The 17,500-nt window shown below is 46.2% G+C and overlaps 1 protein-coding gene across 1 annotated transcript in view; it reads right to left on the minus strand.

Moving 5' to 3' along the window:
* LOC113811398 (treacle protein) overlaps positions 1-17,500 on the minus strand; it is a 222,047-nt gene that overhangs the window by 67,332 nt on the left and 137,215 nt on the right. The window lies entirely within an intron of this gene.

Below are 17,500 nucleotides of genomic sequence, written 5' to 3' on the forward strand. Positions count from 1 at the left end.
CGCCGATCCTGTGAAACAAACTCGAAGGAAAACTAGGTCTTGTTCGCCCCTAAAACAACCCGCCTGCTCCACACGCCCCGCTAGGACCCCAAAATATTCTCGGAAACCTCTCTCGCCACGCGAAGACCCCAAGAGAATATCGGAAACCTCTCTCGCCCCGCACGCACGGCTGGGGTCTCGCTCCGAAGGCTTCTGGAGTGGGGCTCTATTGATACACTCGAATGACGAGAGGTGTTGGGAGGGGGGGGAGGGGGGGTTGTGCTTGATCTGGAGAGGAGCAAGCAATTGGATGAGATGACTAGCTGGGATTTTTTTCTCTTTCTTTCTTTCTTAATTTTTTTCTTTCTTTCATTTTCTGTTTCTCTGTCTGCCTGTCTCTGTCTGTTTCTGTCTGCGTCTCTCTAAGAAAGAAAGAAAGAGAGGGAAAGAGAGAGAGAGAGAGAAAGAGAGAGAGAGAGAGAGAGAGAGAGAGAGAGAGAGAGAGAGAGAGAGAGAGAGAGAGAGAGAGAGAGAGAGAGAGAGGATGAAGATGAGGATGAGGATAAGAGAGAGAAAGAAGAAGAAAAAGAGAAAGAGAAAGGGAGAGAGAATTTGACAAAGACCAAAACAAAAAAATAAATTAAGAAAATCAAAACAAAACAAAAAACAAAAATACAGAAAAAGTCCAAAACGAACAACCCACCCCCACCCCCACCCTCATCACCCCTCCCTCCCTAACCATCCCTAACCACCCCAAACCACCCCGATTACCCAACCAGCCCCTGCTTGTAAGACCCGTGTCCCGCAGCCCCCTCGGACCAAACAGCGCAACTTCGGTCGCAAACGAGACACGAATTCTGATCATGAGAAAAATGTTACACGGAGACAGGACACGGAGCGGAGCCATATACAGGGAAGGTCGAGTCCCTGTTTATCATTGGCCATCCACCGCACACGGAGATCAAACGGGGGGGCGGGGGGGGCGGGGGGTGGAGGGGTGGGGAGAGGGGGAAGGGGAGGGGTGAGGGGGAGGGGTAGGAGGGGTGAGGGGTGGTGGTGGGGGGTGCTTGTTGTTTAACTGGTGGTTATTTCACACTAAAAGAGGTGGAGGGGGGTGGATTGCTGGATAGGCAGAGAGATGGATAGGAGGGGTGGTGGAGGGGTGGGGTGCTAGTCTTTTGTTTAACTGGTGGTTATTTCACACTAAAGAGGTGGAGGAGGGGGGGGTGGATTGCTGGATAGGCAGAGAGATGGATAGGAGGGGGTGGGGGGTGGGCGTGGGAGTGCTATCCTGTTGTTTAACTGGTGGTTATTTCACACTAAAGAGGTGGAGGAGGGGGGGGTGGATTACTGGATAGGCAGATAGATGGATAGGAGGAGTGGGGGTGGGCGTGGGGTGCTAGCCTGTTGTTTAACTGGTGGTTATTTCACACTAAAGAGGTGGAGGGGGGGATTGTTGGATAGGTAGATAGATGGATAGTAGGGGAGGGGTGCTGGCCTGTTGTTTAACTGGTGGTTATTTCACACTAAAGAGGTGGAGGGGGGGGTGGATTGTTGGATAGGTAGATAGATGGATAGTAGGGGGAGGGGTGCTGGCCTGTTGTTTAACTGGTGGTTATTTCACACTAAAGAGGTGGAGCAGGGGTGGGGGGGATTGCTGGATAGGCAGAGAGATGGATAGGAGGGGGTAAGGTGGGGGTGCTGACATGTAGTTAAACTGGTGGTTATTTCACACTAAAGAGGTAGAGGAGGGGGGTGGATTGCTGGATAGACAGAGAGATGAATAGGAGGGGGTGGGGGTGGGGGTGCTGGTCTGTAGTTTAACTGGTGGTTATTTCACACTAAAGAGGTGGGGGAGGGGGTGGGGGTGGATTGCTGGATAGGTAGGGAGATGGATAGAGGAGTGGGTAGATAAATAGCTCGATGGAGAAAGGTATTTAGATACACCGAAATTGATAGATAGAGAGAAAGGGAAAGCGAGAGAGACAGAGAGAGAGATAGAGGAGAGAGAGAGAGAGAGAGAGAGAGAGAGAGAGAGAGAGAGAGAGAGAGAGAGAGAGAGAGAGAGAGAGAGAGAGAGAGAGAGAGAGAGAGAGAGAGAGAGAGAGAGAGAGAGAGAGAGAGAGACAGAGAGACAGAGATAGACACTAAAAGAAACTCTATCATTAATTTCATGAGGTCTTGAATATCATAATGAATACAAAATGAATACATAATACATGAATACAAATGAATACATAACTCCCACAAAGACGTAATTCAAACCTTAAACCCACAGCGAATAATCACACAACAAATCAAAAAGGCAACACCCGACAGCGAATACAAATTAGCCAAGCACAAACACCTAATTCATCCGAGGCATAATCCGATTGCAATACGTGCAATATCAATGAGATTCTCGGGTCCCCATGACGGCTGCCCGATGCCCAGCTGAGCGGCATTAGCATAAGGGTCAGCTGTTATCGCGCGGTGAACGAAACGAGTGATTCTCCTTCGCTCATCAGTTCGGGTGATCGTTTACTTTCGCTCGGTTTGAAGTCGGTTTCCGTCATCGCATTCGGACACGTGAGTTGCTGCAGACGAACGCACGAATCAATGCATTCGAATACGTCATTTTTTGTGTGTGTGTGTAAGAATACAACAATCGCCGCATTCGAACACACCTATTGCTGCGTTCGAACACCCGGCATTGCATTCGAACACATCAATTACTGCATCCGAACACACCAATCGCCGCATCCGAACACATCAATCATAGCATACGAACACACCAATCATGACATTCGAACACACCTAATGCTACATTCGAACACATCAATCACTGCATCCGAACACACCAATCGCCGCATCCGAACACACCAATCACCGCATCCGAACACACCAATCGCCGCACCCGAACACAGCCAAGCAAGAAGAGAATCTCTACTGGGTCAATTTTAATCAGAATTTTCATTTTTTTTCCATGCATATTCATACCCGATTCGACAATGGGATAACTCGGGGCAGAGGCGTCCGTAGTGTTGGCCAGTTTCTCTCTCCTGCGGCCTCTTTCCACGTCTTTCTCCTTCTTCTCCTTCTTCCTCCTCTACTACTTCTTCTCCTTCTTCCCCTTCCCTTCTTTTTGTTCTTTGTCCTTCACTTCCCTTTTTTCTCCTTCATCTTTCTCTTTTAGTCCTACCCCCCTTCTTCTTTTCTCCTTCTTCTCCTACTCTTCCACTCCCTCCATCTCCACCTCCCCCTCATCTCTTCCTTACCCTCCACCTCTACCTCCATCTCCTCCTCCTCTTCCTCCTCCCATTCCCCCCTCCTTTTCTCTACCTCCACCTTCTCATCCTCCTCCACAACCACCTCCACCTCCATCTCCACCTCCCCTAATCTCTTCCTTACCCTCTACCTCTACCTCCATCTCCTCTTCTTCCTCCTCCTCCTCCTCCTCCACCACCACCACCTCCACCACCACCACCACCACCACCTCCACCTCCCCCTACCCCGTCATTCTCTCCCCCCTCCTCCCCCTTCCACCACCACCTCCTCCACCTCCTCCACCTCCTCCACCACCTCTTCCCTCCCCTCCCCCCCTACCATCTTTCTCGCTCCCCAAGGCAAGTTTTCTAAGCACACCATGAATATGCAGGCCTTTGAGGTCGGGTCTAAACCAGTGACGTCACACAAACAGGCGTCGGACAAAAGCCCATGAGATTTAACGCAGGACAATGAGACAAGGTCGTTATATACTGTCTGTTTCCTCTTGCAACAAACTTTCAACAATGCAATAATCAAGGGAGGTATAGCTTGTTTTATCTACGGGCGTCGCAATAAGGGCTATCAATAAATGACTAATATTTCACAAAAAAATAGTCAGCGGTGAAAGTTTTTAATCATCAAAATATTATATGAAAAAATGCTTGATAATTTTTGTTCAAACAATTTCTAATCAATGGACACAACAGGAAATGTGTGATAAATAAAAAGAAAAAATATGACAAATATGACACAATACACAAGCTCAAATCAGTATAATGGTTCTAATCTTTCAGAAGAAGAAGAAGAAGAAGAAGGAGGAGGAGGAGGAGGAGGAGGAGGAGGAGGAGAAGGAGAAAAAGAAACAGAATAAGGAGAAGAAAGAAGAAGAATGAGAAGAAAAAAAACAAACGGAGGAGCGAGAATAAACAGAAGTAGAGGAATGAGAAGAAACAGAAATAGAGGAAGGAGAAAAAGAAACAGAAGCAGAAAAAAGAGAAGAAGAAACAGAAGCAGAGTAAAGAGAAGAAGAAACAGAATAAAAAAACAACAACTTTCAACAGAAAATAAAAAAAAGGAAAACACGGCTTTTAAACTACATCAAAACACAACCCTCCGAGCACCGATACACGACGTCCCTCGGGTCAGGTACAAACAACACCTGTGGAGGGGTGTGCGTGCGTGCGTGCGTGCGTGCTTACGAGAAACCCAGATGGTGTGGGTCAGACGCAAAGCACAAACAACATCTGTGTGAACACCTCGAGTTACGCAGCTGGTGTGGGTCTGAGAGTGAGGGAGTAAAAAGGGAGGGAGGGAGGGAGGGAGAGAGAGAGGGGGAGGGAGGGAGGGAGAGGGAAGGAGGAAGGGAGGAAGGGAGGGAGGGAGGGAGGGTGGGAGAGAGCGAGAAGGGAGAGGGGGAGGGAGGGAAGGAGGGAGGGAGGGAGGGAGACAAGAAGGAAGAGGGAGGGAGGGAGGGAGGGAGAGAGCGAGAAGGAGAGGTGGAGTGGGAGTGGGGGAGTGGGGAGGGAGGGAGGGAGAGAGGGAGAGAGGAGAGAGGGAGAGGGAGAGGGAGGGAGGGAGGGAGGGAGGGAGGGAGGAGGAGAGAGAGAGAGAGAGAGAGAGAGAGAGAGAGAGAGAGAGAGAGAGAGAGAGAGAGAGAGAGAGAGAGAGAAAGAGAAGATAGAGAGAGAGAGTACACATTACAAGACGAAAACCCCCCCCAAAAAAAAGAAAAGAAAAAAATAGAAAATCTAAAAAAAAGGCCACCAAAAAAGAGAAAGAGAAAAGGGAATAAAAGAGAGAGAGAGAGTACCCCGAAAGTACCCACCTGACGAAGGACAAAAGACCCTCCCCTACCCCTACCCCGCCTCACCCCACCCACCCCCGCCCCCCAAATTCCCCGACAAACGTTCCCTCACAAAGACAAAATGTCACTTTCGCTCACCTTCTATCCTGACCTTTGGTGATGATGGCGATGACGATGATGATGATGGTGACGATGGTGATGATGATGATGATGATGATGATGGTGATGATGATGGTGATGATGATGACGATGACGAAGATGATTGATGATGGTGATTGATAATGATGATAATGATAATAATGGTGATTGATGATAATGGTGATGATGATGTTGACGAAGATGACGATAATGGTGAAAGTGATGATGTTGATGATTATGCGATAATGACAATAATGGTAATAAAGATGATGAAGGTGATGTGTTGCAAAAAAATCTAATGAATTTTCTAATTACAGAATACGAGAAAATAAATCAGCAAATGTGTTCAAGATATGTGTTAATTGGCGCTTCGATAATGGGAATATTCCATTTAATCGCTAAAGCATTTGATTGTAACAATTTTTTTTCTTTTATAATTATATTCTTTGTTGGAATCTGATAGTCTATACGGTGCAAAGGCTGTCTATCAATAAAGTTGATTGATTGCATTAATAAAATATTCTTTCTTAAACGTAAAAAAACATTTATAATATACAGTTTCATAAACGACACACACAATCACACACACACACACAAACACAAACAAACCAAACAACCACAACCACACACCAAACAAACAAACCACACCCACCCAACAAACAAAACAAAAACAAACCCAACCCAACCCCCACCGCCAACCCCCACACCCCCACCCCCACCCAACAAACAAAACAAAACAAACCAAACTCCACCCCATCCCCACCACCCACCCCCTCTCCCCACCCACCCCCTCTCCCCCCACCCAACCCCCCAACCCCCACCCACCCCCTTCAAGTATCGCTTCCGCCCTCCTCCTCCAGATCAGCCTCCGAATCCCCCCCGAGGACGACCCGAGCAGGAGGGCGCAAGACGGGACGGGACCGCCTCGGAAGACGCTCGAAGAAACTGCTCCTTCACATTCCTGCGGTTAAATCCCTCGTGTGGCGGAGGGTGGCGGGGGCAGGAGAGAGAGAGAGAGAGAGAGAGAGAGAGAGAGAGAGAGAGAGAGAGAGAGAGAGAGAGAGAGAGAGAGAGAGAGAGAGAGTGAGTGAGTGAGAGTGAGAGTGAGAGAGAGAGAGAGAGAGAGAGTGAGAGAGAGAGAGAGAAGAGAGAGAGAGAGAGAGAGAGAGAGAGAGAGAGAGAGAGAGAGAGAGAGAGAGAGAGAGAGAGAGAGAGAGAGAGAGAGAGAGTCAGAGAGAGTCAATCGATAATTTGATCAATTTCCAATAAAGATTGGGCTCTCGATACGCGGGGAGCGAGCAGGCATGCAGGCAGGCAAGGGATTAGACGCAAGCAGGAATGGAAGGAAGGGTAAGGAGGCGAGCAAGGGATTAGTCGCAAGGAAGTAAGGGATGAGAGGCAAGCGAGAAGGAAAACAAGAGCAGGCAGGCAAGGGATTAAATGCAAGCAAGATGGGTAACAAGAGCAAGCAAGTAAGGGATTACAAACAAGCAAGAAGGAAAACAAGAGCAAGCAAGTAAGGGATTACAAACAAGCAAGGAAAGCAAGAGCAAGCAAGCAGGCAAACAAGGGATTACAAGCAAGTAAGAAGGAAAACAAGAGCAAGCAAGCAGGCAAGCAAAGGTTTAAACGCAAGCAAGAATGAAAACAAAGACAAGCAGACATCACACCCAAACAAAGCAAGCAAGAATAAAACCAAGCAAGAAATCAAGAAAGAAACCAAGCAATGGACTCCAAGCAAGGGACTCCAAGCACGACCCAGCGCTCTCCACAGGCAACAGGTTCCGAGTCGGATGTTAACGACTCGTAATGACTCACACGACCTGCGCCGCCCCCGGATCGCCCGAGTCGCGAAGCCACGCTGGCACGGGAGCTGTTTTTTTCCGGTGTTAATCCTCAATTTTCTTATTTGTTCTTCCATTTATTTTTCTTTTTCTTCTTCTATTTCCTTCTATTTCTTTTGTATTCATTTTCCTTCTTTAATTGTATTCTATATGACTTTTTTATACTTTTGTTTTAATTATTTGCATTTTTGTTTATTTTATATAATTTCTTATCGTTTTTTATTTTTATTTATTTATTTTTTTGGGGGGCAGCTTATTTTTTTTGCTGATTTGTCGTTTCCAAACGCGTTTAACCATTATTTACTACTTCTGTTTCTTTGCCTATTAACATTCTTGCACGTTGTTTACATTTTTTAATTCTTTTTACATTCCCTTACCTTTTATTGAAGATATTGTTTTCTTTCTAATTTTTTCTATTCTATTTCCTTTTGCCCTCTTCAATGCTTCGTCTTTTATTACATTTCTCATCAATTTTCGACACCTCAAAACATCTTTTTTCTTGTTATATTTGTTCCATGTATAAAAAAAAGAACAGAACGATCATGTTGTTCATTCATCCGTGTCTTGTGCAGGAAGTTCAACACTTGAGGGTGTTTAACGAGAGCAAACTGTGCATTTTTTTTTTTTTTGAATGGTATGCACTATGAACATAAACACTTTTTTGAACAGTAAACACTATGAAAATAAACCCTTTTCTGAACGGTAAACACTATGAAAATAAACCCTTTTTTGAACATTAAACATTATGAACATGAACACCTTTTAAACGGTAAACACTATGAACATAAACACTTTTTTGAACAGTAAACATTATGAACGTGAACACATCTTTAAACGGTAAACACTATGAACATAAACACTTTTTTGAACAGTAAACATTATGAACGTGAACACATCTTTAAACGGTAAACACTATGAACATAAACACTTTTTTAAACAGTAAACATTATGAACGTGAACACATCTTTAAACGGTAAACACTATGAATATAAACACTTTTTGAACGGTAAACACTGTGAATATAAACACTTTTTGAACGGTAAACACTGTGAATATAAACACTTTTTGAACGGTAAACACTATGAATATAAACACCTTTTGAACGGTAAACACTATGAAAATAAACACTTTTTTGAACAGTAAACATAATGAACATGAACACATTTCTGAACGGTAAACACTATAAATATACACACTTTTTAAACGGTATACACTATGAACATAAACTCACCCGTATGACGTAAGGTATTATATGTCTATCTTCACCGCAGTTTTGATCCACAATTTCGCCTCATTACACTCGGATAATATTCAACGCGTAAACCACAAAAGAAAAAAGCCAAAAATAACAAAGGGGAATCTTGGAAAAAAAAGGAAACGTGGATATAAAATGTAGTTTTGGGTATGATTTTATTCTGAATTTTATTCGAGGCACTAGGGTCTCCCCCCCTGTTTCCTTTTCCTTTTTTCACCCTCTTTTATACTCTCTTCCCTTTCCCCTTGTCTCTCTCTCTCTCTCTCTCTCTCTCTCCTGCCCGGACTCTTTCCTTATTTCCTTCCCCCTCCCCCTCTTTGCTTCAGACATTTTTATTATCATTGTTTTCTCTCTTTCTTTCTCCTTCTCCTTCACCATCCACACACACACACCACCTCCAACCCCACCATCAACGTCTCCACCCCACCCCCATCACCAACACCTCCACCCACACCACCAACACCCCACACTCACCCCACCCCTACCACCCCCACCCCACCCACACCACCAACAAAAACACCAACACCCCCACCTCACCCCACCACCACCAACAACCATCCTCCACCCCCACCTCCACCACCCCCTAACCCAACCACTTCCCCCCTCTTTTCCCTCCTCCACCCGCGGGTCGACTTTCAAAACGATGTTAAATTAACCTTTCAAATGGCTAGTGTCTCCGGCCGGAAGGAAGTCCCCGCCGCCGTGGCTCTAATTAACTTTCAGGACAGAAACTTGGGACAGAAGTTCGGACAAAAAGGCAATTTACGGAAGTGGGAGAGAGAGAGGAGGAGGAGGAGGAGGAAGAGGAGGGAGAGGAGGAGGCGAGGAGGAGGAGGAGAAGAAGAAAAAAGAGGGAGAGGGGGAGGAGGAGGAAGAGGAAGAAGAGGAGGGAGAGGAAGAGAGAGGAGGAGGAGGAGGAGGAGGAGGAGGAGGAGGAGGAAGAGGAAGAAGTGGAGGGAGAGGGAGAGGAGAAGGAGGAGGAGGAGGAGGAAGAGGAGGAAGGTGAGGTAGAGGAGGAAGGTGAGGTAGAGGAGGACGGGGAAGCAAGAGAGAGGGGTTTGGGCTAAGGGGTAAGGGGAAAGGGAAGAGGATACGGAAGAAGCTCTAAAGAAGAAGGAATTAGGCATAAAAGAAGAACGGAGACGGAGAGTGAGCGTCGAGAAGTAAGAGAGGGAGAGAGGAAGAGGCTTGAAGACAAAATTAACATTCTTGGCGCATTCCTGCAAGAATAATTTTTTACGCCCGCCGCAGTTTAATTTCTGTGTCAATAAATTTTGCATATTCTCCGCTCGTTTGCTTTTATCATCATCATCAACTTGACTTGTGGATCGTGCAACTCACTCCTCCAGGAATTCGAAAACAAGGACAGAAATCTAATCAAACATGAGTGTATTTTATATATATATATATATATATATATATATATATATATATATATATATATATATATATATATATATATATATATATATATATATATATATATATATATATATATATATTAAACAACGAAATGATTAAATACCTGAAAGACGATGAAAAGGATGAGTAGGAGCAAGAAGAGGAAGAAGAAGAAAAGGTGAGAAGAAAAAGGAGGAGGAGGAGGAGATTAGAGAAAAAGAAAAACAGCGAGAAACAAAGAGCGGAGGTAGGGGGGCGGAGAGAACCAGAGACTGAACGAGAGACAAGCGACCGAAAGAGAGAGAGAGAGAGAGAGAGAGAGAGAGAGAGAGAGAGAGAGAGAGAGAGAGAGAGGGAGAGGGAGAGGGAGAGGGAGAGGGAGAGGGAGAGGGAGAGAGAGGGAGAGAGAGAGAGAGAGAGAGAGAGAGAGAGAGAGAGAGAGAGAGAGAGGGGAGGGAGAGGGAGAGAGGGAGAGGGAGAGGGAGAGGGAGAGGGAGAGGGAGAGAGAGAGAGAGAGAGAGAGAGAGAGAGAGAGAGAGAGAGAGAGAGAGACAGACAGACAGACAGACAGCGGCTGAAACAGAAAGAGAGCGAGAGAGAGAATTAAAAAAAAAACAAAAAAACAATGACTTAAGTGGAACATCAATACAACTTCCTGTGCGCTGTAAATGAGTTAACTAGGCATGAAAACGTGACTGAGCGACGTGAGGCGAGGACTCCCCCCCCCTCCCCCCCTCCCCCCTCCCCCCCCCGCCCCCCAGAGTGGTTGTGGAACAGCCATTACTATTGGACTATTAATCGAAAACAGATACACACTCGTACGCATACATATTAACTAACAACAACATCAACAAAAAACAATATCAACAATAATTAAGAAAACTAATATTAATTTTTAAGGCTAAAATTAATTGATAATGACAATGATGATATCAATAACGTTAACAGCAATAATAATGATGATAAAAATACAGGAAACAAAGAAACGAACAAGTAATTACACCAAAATTACCAAAAAATAAAAACAAACGCATTTTCACCCACCACAACACAAGACAGGAATAAAGAAGAAAAGAACAAAAAAACAAAAAGACCGAAACATAAAAAGATAAAGCAGAGGAAAAGATATATTGGCGGCGGTAGGCGATGGGGTGGGGTGGGGGGGGGAGGTCGCCATTCCTCTCGGGTCGACGCTAAATGGAACACCAACGTGGTACACTTTGGGCGCCGCTGTTCCACCTCGCACGACGCTGAACAACTGTCTTTCGTTTGTTGTTCCGCTAATCACTTGTTTCAAACTACATGGCAGGTTTTCATTACGTGTTTGATGAAGGAAGACGGAGAGATGTAGATAGATAGACAGACAGAGAGAGAGAGAGAGAGAGAGATAGAGAGAGATAAAGAGAGACAGAGAGAGAGAGAGAGAGAGACAGAGAGGGAGAGAGAAAGAGAGAGAGAGAGAGAGAAAAGAAATAAAGAAAGAAAGAAAGAAAGAAAGAAAGAAAGAAAGAAAGAAAGAAAGGAAAGAGAAAGAAAGAGCAAGAGAACAAACAGACAAAAAAAAAAGAACAGACAGAGACAGACAGAGAGAAAAAAAGAGAAAACCAGAAAAGGAAAACCCGATAAACCCCGCTTCCTCCCCCCTCCCAACGCGAGACACGTCGAGATACCAGCCCCGCCGACCGCGCGAGAGTGATCGAGCCCAAAAAAAAGAGAGAAAGAGGAGAGAAGTCTCGATAGTCTCTCCCGCCCTTCGAACAGAACGCGATCGGAGCATGAGTCACGTCGGCGCCGTCGGGAGACCTTCGGCGGGGGATTCGAATAGGCGCATTCGGGGCCGTCGTGGCACCGGATTGGAAACCTCCGTCGGTGGCTGCGTTTGGGCAATCTCAGCCTCCAATCTTCTCTCCTAATCACCAATCTTCTACAAGTTCCTATTTTCCTCCTCTATTATTCCCTATTTTTTTCCTAGTCCCCAATATTTCCCCAATCCCCAATCGTCCCCTAATCCCAAATTTTCCCCTAGACCCCAATCCTCCTCTAATCCCCAATCTTCCCCTAGACCCCAATCATCCCCTAATCCCAACGCCCACACGCCCAACGCATTCGCCAGCCTCTGCACGTACGGAGAACGGTGCAGTTACCCTACTCGTTATTTACTTATTTACTTGTTTACTCGAACGTATCTGCCGTGCATCCGCCTCTTCCGCTTGCTCTCGCATTTTGCCGCGGTCGTTCATTAGCGAATTTCACGAGTTGTTACACTCACGCGTGCTGCGAATTCTCCAGTTATTTAAAAGCCCGAAATTACGCGAAAATTATCTGCACAGCCGCCACGCCGCTCGACTGCAACGCCATCTATTGGAAGCTCATGCAAACATGTTACGTTTGTGGGTAGATTGAGCATATTGGGGGTAGAATGAGCATCCTGTGCAGATTGAGTAAACCGTGCAGACTGACGATTTTGTGCAGATTGAGTAAACCGTGCAGACTGAGGATTCTGTGCAGATGGACGCGTTATATACAGAAGGAAACAATATACACAGATTGAATAAAGTGTGTTGACGGGACCATATACACAGATGGGCACTGGATAGAGACAGGACAACGTAAAAACTACAGATGGGCATACTGGAAGAGACGGAACAATACAGAAATAGCGCAGAGACAGAGCATAAAGTGCATACGAGACAAACTGTGCAGACGAAGAGACTTTTGCTCCGACACCGCCTTCATCCACCTCCCCCTCCCCCTCCCCCAACCCCACCCAAACATGGCTTCAAAACCACAACGAATTTACACTCCCACACCAAGGGAAGGGGGGAGACGGGGGAGACGGGGGAGGGGAGGGGAGGGGGACCAAGGAGGAATACCCAAGGGCGTCCAAATCAAACCAAGACAAACAAAACAAAAGAAGAAGAAGAAGGAGGAGAAGAAGAAGTTGAATCGTCTTCGCGTTGCTGTGTTTGCTTTCAAAACAATAGACGGTCGACGGTTTGGATTACCTTTTAGACTCGGCTCCACGACCCGCCTCGCTCATTTCCTCGCTTCAATTTCTCTCTTTCTTCTCCTCCTCCTCCTTCACCATTTCCTCCACCTCCACCACTTCCTCCTTCTCCTCCTCCACAACCTCCTTCTCCATCTCCATCTCCACCTCCACCACCTCTTCTTCTTCTTCCTCCTCCTCCTCTTCTTCTTCCTCCTCCTCCTCTTCTTCTTCCTCCTCCTCCTCTTCTTCTTCTTCCTCCTCCTCTTCTTCCTCTTCCTCCATCTCCACCTCCACCACCTCTTCTTCTTCTTCTTCCTCTTCCTCCACCTCCATCCCCACCTTCTCCTTCTTCTTTATTTATGAGTTTTATGTTTTATAAGGGATGCCTGCACGGAGGAGTAAGAATCATATTAGGAAATTTCATTCGTTCGTTCAAGCTGTGAGTGTAACATTAAAATTAGATTTTAGATCGCGGGTCATATATATTTTATTTCTTCTTCTTCTTCTTCTCTTTCTCTTCCGCTTCTTCTTATCATTTTTGTCCTACTTCCTCTTCTTTCTCCTCCTCTTATTCTTCTTCCCCCTCCTTCACTAAGGAAGGAGGGAGAAGAAGAATAAGTAATAATTTACTGCTTCCTCCTCCTCCTTTTCTTCTTCGTCCTCCTCCTCCTCCTCCACCTTTTCTTCTTTCTCCTCCTCCTTTTCTTCTTCCTCCTCCACCTATTCCTATTCCTCATCCTCCTATTCTTCCTCTTCCTCGTCCTCCTATTCTTCTTCTCCTATTTTTTCGTTTCTTAATCTTCCTTTTTTTTTCTTTGGGAGATCTGACGTTGACACGAGTATTAAGTTAATAGTCGTGTATCAATATGTATTTGCCAGAGTGCATATGTGACTTTTCTTGTCTAGTAAATAATTACATATGCACAATGCATATACTGTACACTTTGTATTATCAAAGTGTGTGTGTAAGGAAGGGGGGGGGGCATGGATATGAGTATGATGTATGATGTGTGTGTGTGTGTGTGTGCGTGTGCGTTTGAATGTGAGCGTGTGTGTGTGTGGAGGGGGGTGGGTGTACGTGTGGGTGTGCGTGTGCGTGTGCATGTACTTGTACGTATGTATGCCTACCTCTAAATGTACACAAGAACTCATCACCTCCCTCTCCCCCACCCTCCCCCACACACAAAACACTCAAGAATCACCCCACTCCCGAACCTCCCCCACCCCCCACCCCACTCCCACTCCCCCCAACCCCCTTCATTAACCCCCCTCCCCCCCCACCTCTCACTCCCCGAGAAACTTAATCACTCCCAAAAAGCACTTAACGAAACCACACAAGCCTCTCTCTCTCATCTCTAACATCTCCCACGCTCGCAGCATCTCGGAGCATCGGGGATCAATCTTGCACGCGAGTTGACACCAGGTTGCAAATGGAGCAAAAGGGGGGAGAGGGAGGAGGGAGGAGGGAAGAACTGGGAGATGGGAGGTGTAAGAAGTGATGGAGAAGAAGAGGAAGGAGGAAGAGAAGGAGAAGGGAAGAAGAGGACGGAGAAGGAGAAGGGAAGAAAAGAAAGGAGAAGGAGAAGGGAAGAAGAGAAAGAAGAAGACGAGGGTCAGAACTATAACAAAAGAACACGAAGGGAAAGTACAAAAAAAAACAAAAAAACTGATAACGAGGAAAGAAAAAAAAAGAAAAAAAGGGGAAAAAAAGCAAAAGAGGAAGGGGGAAGGGAAGGGAAGGGGATAGAGCACGGGGGGGTGGGGGGGTAGAGCAGGTGACACACAGACCCCAAACTTGGCTATCGCTGCAAAGGGTTGATCCATCTCCATCAGCCTCGCCATCCGCGCTGCTATCTATCCACACCCGTCACAGCTGATCGGGCCCGATGCTCGTTTCCTGAGGCTTTTATTGATGGCTTTGTCGTTTTCCGTGTTTTCTCTTTTCTTTTTATCGTTTTTCGTTTTCCGTTTTTTCTTTTCCTTTTTCTGATCTTTCTTTTTCTCGTTTTCCGTTTTTTCCTTCTTTTTCGTTTTCCGATTTTTTGGGGGGTGGGGGTGAGGGGCGTTGATGTTGAGGAAGTGTCTTGTTTGCTGTTGCTACTGCTGCTGTTATTAAGTCTGTATGGGTTTTCAGGAACGAAGATGATAGCAAAAGTTGAAAATCTGAATATTTATCCGTTTGTCTGTCTGTCTGTCATTCTCTCTCTCTGTCTGTGCCTGTGTATCTGTATCTGTGTCTGTGTCTCTGTCTCTTTCTTTCTTTCTCCCTCCTCTCTTTCTCTCCCTCTTCTCCTCTCTCTCTATCTACCCACCCCTCTCTCCACCGCAATCAGCCAAGATTTCAATCAAGCAAACCCCAATGAAGAGCAGACATCTCCGCCGAACCCGCACGTTTTTGCAATCACCGAATTCCTCGCCCGATTCGCAAAGTCATGGAAGTAAACCTACTTTCCATAAAATCAAATGACTCACAAATGAAAGACTTTTAACTATTCTTTAACGCACCTTCTAAGATTTCTTTCTTCCTCCAGCCAACCTGCCCAAGCAAGCAAAGCACGCAACTTTACCGAGCAAACGTTTCGGGCCATCAGGAAATCAAACGTTCGGATTATATGTTGCGTTTGAAAACATGGCAGGGTGAGTGAGACATCACTGACCCCCCTTCTCTGTCTCTCTTTCCTTCTGTCTCTTTCTTTCTCTTTCTTTGTCTCTTTCTTTCTGTCTCTGTTTCTCTTTCTTTCTCTCCCTCCCTCTTTATTCCTCTCTCTCTAAAAAAGAAAACAAAAAAACAACTAACAAACAACGATCAAAAACCAAAGCAAATGAGAGAACAACCCCCCCCCCCCCGGCGACAGCGGAGCGAAGGAGCAGCGCCCTTTGTCCCGAGCGGCCGACGGAGGTAATGCATCCCGCGGCCGGAGATGACCGTCGGATAATGACGACGCCGCCGCTTCGCCCCGCCCTCCCACGGCGACCACGCGCCCATTAATAATCGATAAGGGTCACAATCGCCGTCTCGCACCGGGCGAAATGGCCCCAACGCGCAACTGACCATCGGCTGTCGTTGGGGCCAGATTTTGCGTTGTGGACATGGCCGGATTTTTTTATATTTCTTATTCATATGTATATGTATATCTATATCTATATCTATCTATATATATATATATATATATGTATATATATATGTATATATATATATATAATATATATATATATATTATATACATATAAGCGGGATTTTTTCATTTCTTATTCATATATATATTCTTCTCTCTCTCTCTCTCTCTCTCTCTCTCTCTCTCTCTCTCTCTCTCTCTCTCTCTCTCTCTCTCTCTCTCTCTCTCTCTCACTCTTATCTTTTTCTTTCTTTCTTTCTTTTTATTTATGCTTATCTACATTCTTCGTCCAGGGATTTGCTTGAGTGTGACTGCGAGTGCGATTCGGGGGCAGATAGGATAGGCCGGACAAGAAGGATTCGAAGGGTGAACAAAAAGTACGATAATCGGAGGACCTGAAGGATGGTGCGGAGGAGGACCTAAAGGGTGATAAAGGGAGGACCTAAAGAGCATTAAAGGGAGATATTTAAAGACATTGAATGAAAGCCATTAAGGTGAGGATAGGACCTAAAGGGTGATGGAGGAAAGACTTTCAAAAGGGTGAGAGGAAGACCTAATGGGCGATGAAGGTAAATACCCTAAATCGTGGCGCAAGGAGGACTTTAGGGGGGGTGAAGGGAGAGGTTTAAGGGTGACGAAAGGAGGACTTTAGGGGGGGTGAAGGGAGAGGTTTAAGGGTGACGAAGGGAGGACTTTAACGGTGAAGAAGGGAGAGGTTTAAGGGAGGCGAAGGGAGGACTCGAAGGATGACGAAGGAAAGACTTTAAGGGTGACGAAGGGATAGCCGAAAGTGTGGGAAGAGTTGACCAAAAGAGTGGCCCAGGGAGGACCTGAGTGGCGAAAGTGAAGGACTTAAGGACGATGAAGGAAGAACCTCAAGGGTGACAGAAGTGAGAACCTAAAAGGGTGACAGAAGGGAGATCCTCAAGGGTGACAGACAGGACGACCCAAAGCGAGGTGAGCTTAGGACTCCCAGGGTGAACAGTCAGGGTGAAGAGAGGAGACAAAGAGTGAACGGAGCTGGGGGGGGGGGGAGGAACCATGAATGAATGGACAGGATGAACAGAGAGAACCATGGATGAACGGACAGGCTAAAATGAGGAAGCAAGGGTGAACGGACAGAGTGAAAAGAGAAGGAAGGAGAGAGAGAGAGAGAGAGAGAGAGAGAGAGAGAGAGAGAGAGAGAGAGAGAGAGAGAGAGAGAGAGAAAGAGAGAGAGAGAGAGAGAGAGAGAGAGAGAGAGAGAGAGACTAAGAGGGAAGTAGGGAAAGAGAGGAAGGAAGGAAGGAAGGAGGGAGGTAAAGTGGGGGAGAAGAAAGGAACGAACGAACGAACGAAAGAAAAAAGAGAGAAAAGGAGAGGCGAGAATAAGGAAGGAAGGGGAAGGAAGAAGGAAAACCAGAAAGAGCGGGCTTGAAGGCGGGAGTGGCAGAGAGAGAGAGAAAGAAAAAAAAAAACACAGAAAGACAAAGAGCGTGTGTATGTGCGCGAAAGAGAAGAGAAGAGGAGAGAAAAGACGGGCAAACACACACAAAAGCCCAGCCAAGGACCCCGCGCTACACCCAGGGAGACCATGACTCGACACTAGCGCCTACAACTCTACAGCTCCTCTCTCGCCCCCTCTGCCCCTCTCCCTCTCGCCCCCTCTGCCCCTCTCCCTCTCGCCCCCTCTGCCCCTCTCCCTCTCGCCCCCTCTGCCCCTCTCCCTCTCGCCCCCTCTCCCTCTCT

This window comes from Penaeus vannamei, chromosome 35, assembly GCF_042767895.1.
Source record: "Penaeus vannamei isolate JL-2024 chromosome 35, ASM4276789v1, whole genome shotgun sequence".
Lineage (NCBI taxonomy): Eukaryota > Metazoa > Arthropoda > Malacostraca > Decapoda > Penaeidae > Penaeus > Penaeus vannamei.